The following is a 3,600-nucleotide window of genomic DNA, read 5'->3' as shown; positions in this document are numbered from 1 at the left end:
CAAACTGATAAAGAGCACCTCTGCTCTTATCTGTCTGGCAGGGTCATGCCAGGCTATGTGGTCACCATCATAGGGCGGTGGAAGGTCTCATTATTGGAGGCCCAGGCATCATGGGCAAGTAGCCTCCCATGGGCGGTTCCATCACAGGAGCTGGTCCCACAGGCATCATCCCAGGAGGAGGAGGGCCCCTCATTGGCATCATGGGAGGGCCTCCCATGTGGGGTGCAGGCATCATGCCAGGCTGAGGAGGACCCGGGAGACTGGGGGGAGATGGGATCATGGGCCCTGCAGTGGAGAAACAGAGAATGAAGCTGGGGGTATCTTTCCTTGTTGAAACACAGCCATTGTTTTGTCAGTCAGGCTCTGGGCCTGCTCTTCCATGTCTTTCTGGTAATAGTCTTTCACATTCTCTTTGTGTTTCCAACCACTGCAGTGTGTCTTCCTCACAGACAAAGAATTGTGGGTAAGATACATATCACAGTAGTCACAATAAAACTTAGGCATGATGCTTCAACAGGCTGTTGGCAACTCAACCAAGGCAACTTATATAAAAAGAAAGCATTTAAATAGGGGCTTGCTTATGGCTTCAGAAGGTTATTCATTATCATCATGAAGGCAGGAGGGGGAGCATGGCAGCAGACAGGAGAGAGAGAGGGAGAGAGAGAGGGAGGGAGGGAGGGAGGGAGAGGGAGAGGGAGAGAAGAACAAAGGAGAAGTAGTAGTAGTAGTAGTAGTAGTAGTAGTAGTAGTAGTAGTAGTAGTAGTAGTAGAAGAAGAAGAAGAAGAAGAAGAAGAAGAAGAAGAAGAAGAAGAAGAAGAAGAAGAAGAAGAAGTAGAAGTAGAAGTAGAAGTAGAAGTAGAAGTAGAAGTAGAAGTAGTAATCCTGTGGGCTTTTGAAAACTCAACTCCTACCCCCAGCAACAAAGTCCTCCAACAAGGCCATACCTTCTAATCCTTCTCAAACAGCGCCTCTCTCTGGTAAACAAAGCATTTAAACATGTGCTTGTGGGGACCATTTTTATTCATATTAACACAAAAGTGTTCTTATTTTCCAGTGAGGACCAGAGGCCAGTAAGTTTTCCAGAAAGGGCAAAGGGTGAACACTCTGATGAACCATCCGTCATCTTTTTAGATGTGATGCCCTTTTTTTGTGTTTTGTAGTGATAGGGATGGAGCTCCAGGACTTAAGCATTGTAGGCAAGCTTTCTACCAGGGAGCTACACTCCTAGGCTGTACTTGTTTCCTTAAAGCACCTCTGAAAAATGTAAGGCCCTCTTGATGTGAGAGCTTTGTGAAGAGTCTGTGGTCCTTATGTGGCTTTTGGGCCCGAGTGTGTGAATGGCTTTGCCTCTGGGAGGCAGGGTTAGCCATTCCAGGACATTATCTTTGAGTCCAGCAGACAACTGTGTGTTTCTGCACTGTGGACACCACATTATTGGGGGGAAAGGGAAGCTTGTTCCAGCTGCCTGTATGACGTGAAGTGGGTCCTGTACTGGAGCTAAAGGCAAGCACTTATTTGGTTAGACACAAACTTCTTTTTGCAATGCAAATGCTGAGATGTATTTCTTCTAGCGGTTCTGAGCTCACATCCTCTGAGGTGTCTGGTGGCTAGACCTGGCAGTGATCCTCCCAGCTCTGAGGTTAGACCACAGAGGACAAATGAAGCAACAAGATGGTGATCATTGATTGAAAAGCAAACAATAGAGAGCAAAGCATCATGGGAGCAAGCATCATGGCTGGGGGCTCATTTTTTAAGTCCCCCACTCCCTTGGAATAATTTCTGCATGTTCTTATATCTTGACGGGATTCTCAGGTTTCTGTTTTAGTCAAGGAGGCTACAGGCCCTTTGCTCCATTTGTTTTTTTGAGGCACAGTCTCATTGTACAGTCCAGGTTAGCTTAGAATGTTTAATCTTACTGTCTTACTCTTTAGAGTTCTAGAACTATAAACTACTGCACCCAAATGCCTTTGCAGTTTGAAGAAATAGACACTTCTTTATAGGTTTTCAGCACACTAGTTTATGTGGAGGATGGTATTCCAAGAGGCATGCACCAAGTATTCCCCAGGATGCTCCAAGGACCACTCTGGGGCACTCAGCTACCTACTTCAGATGGCTAGGTAGGGGATTTCCTGCATCCCATGGTGGCTCCCTGTGAGGGCAGCACCCTGATGTCTGTTGAATGTGTTGAACACCTTGATGAACAACATGCTATCTAGCATCACCATGAATAAAGGTGTTCTATCCATAGCTTGAAAGGATGCTGTTAGCACCTCAAGTAGAATGGGGTCTCATTAGGTGACCCACGTAAGGAGGTGTGAGCACCAGGCAGTCCTGGCTGCTGAGAGATGGGGTTGTGGGAAGCATCCAGATGCAAGGCAGATGGGAATGGCTAGATTGCTCACTCCAAGCCAGCTTCTCAACATGCCATCTGATTCCTGGCTTTGAGTGGAATTTGGGCTTAAAAGAGAAGGGTGCTAGTGCCTGGTTTGTAACCTCCAGCTTCATGTGCACATAAAACAAACAAGCAAAAATGTGTGTGGCAAGGTACAGAGTACCACAGAAGGGGGAGGATGAAGGCGGTGTGCCATCGTGGAGCAATGGAGATGTGCGCAAAGCATCGCTGCTTTCTTTTGCTCCCAAGGACTTTCAGGTTCCCTCGATGCGCTGGCTGTTGTGTTGGGAGAGCCCTTCACATCATGTAGGTGTAGGCTCTTCTCATTGCCAGCTGGGGGACACGTCACTGACCAAGCCAGCTCAGTCAACAGGGTCATGAGAGAGGGTGGGAGTGAGGATTAAGGAAAGAAAAAACAATTACATAACACTATATCATGACTTCAGCCAGTGCTGAAGCAGGTTTATTTTCTCCAGCCTGCTTTTATACCGTTCTAGGCACATGCAAAGAATAGGGCCAGTTCCTGGTCAAAGGCAAAGTAGTCAAGGATCAAACAGGGCATAAACTAAGGTCCCATGAGTCTGTATTCAGGGACTTAATGAGATGATCAAGACAAAAAGAACACATTCCTCAGTCATATTCCTCTTGAATCTTGTTCTAGCCCAATGTCAAAATCTTGTCTGAGCCTATTCCCTTGTCCTAGCCCAATGTAAATATCTTGCCAATATCCTTGAAGCAACACCAAGAGCTCTCCACAATTCACACTGTGCCCCAGGTTTTTTGGTGAAACGTTGTTTTATTGACTTTTTGTTTTGAGAAAGGGTCTCATTATACAGCCCTGACTAGCACAAAACTCACTCTGTAGACCAGGCTAGCCTTGAATTTGCAGCGATCTACCTGCCTTTTCCTCCTGAGTGCTGGGATTAAAAGTGTATGTCACCGCCGGGCGGTGATGGTGCACGCCTTTAATCTCAGCGTTTGGGAGGCAGAGGCAGGCAGATTTCTGAGTTCAAGGCCAGCCTGGTCTACAAAGTGACCAGGGCTATACAGAGAAACTCTGTCTCAAAAAACAAAAAAAAAAGTATGTCACCATGCATAAGTTGTGCCTCAGTTTTGGGAGGGAGTTGTTTGGTTTTTGTTTTGTTTTGTTTTGATTTTGGCTCTCTCTCGCGCGCGCGTTTGTGTGTGTGTGTGTGTGTGTGTGTGT

At 46.6% G+C, this 3,600-nt stretch overlaps 1 protein-coding gene across 1 annotated transcript in view; it reads left to right on the top strand.

Moving 5' to 3' along the window:
- Positions 1–3,600, top strand: part of Abcb10 (ATP binding cassette subfamily B member 10) — a 36,187-nt gene that overhangs the window by 28,878 nt on the left and 3,709 nt on the right. The gene's annotated exons all lie outside the window — the stretch shown is intronic.

Source organism: Mastomys coucha, unplaced genomic scaffold (assembly GCF_008632895.1).
Source record: "Mastomys coucha isolate ucsf_1 unplaced genomic scaffold, UCSF_Mcou_1 pScaffold22, whole genome shotgun sequence".
Taxonomy (NCBI): domain Eukaryota; kingdom Metazoa; phylum Chordata; class Mammalia; order Rodentia; family Muridae; genus Mastomys; species Mastomys coucha.
The sequence above is the reverse complement of the archived record's forward strand: the minus strand, read 5'-3'. Positions and strand labels throughout refer to the sequence as shown.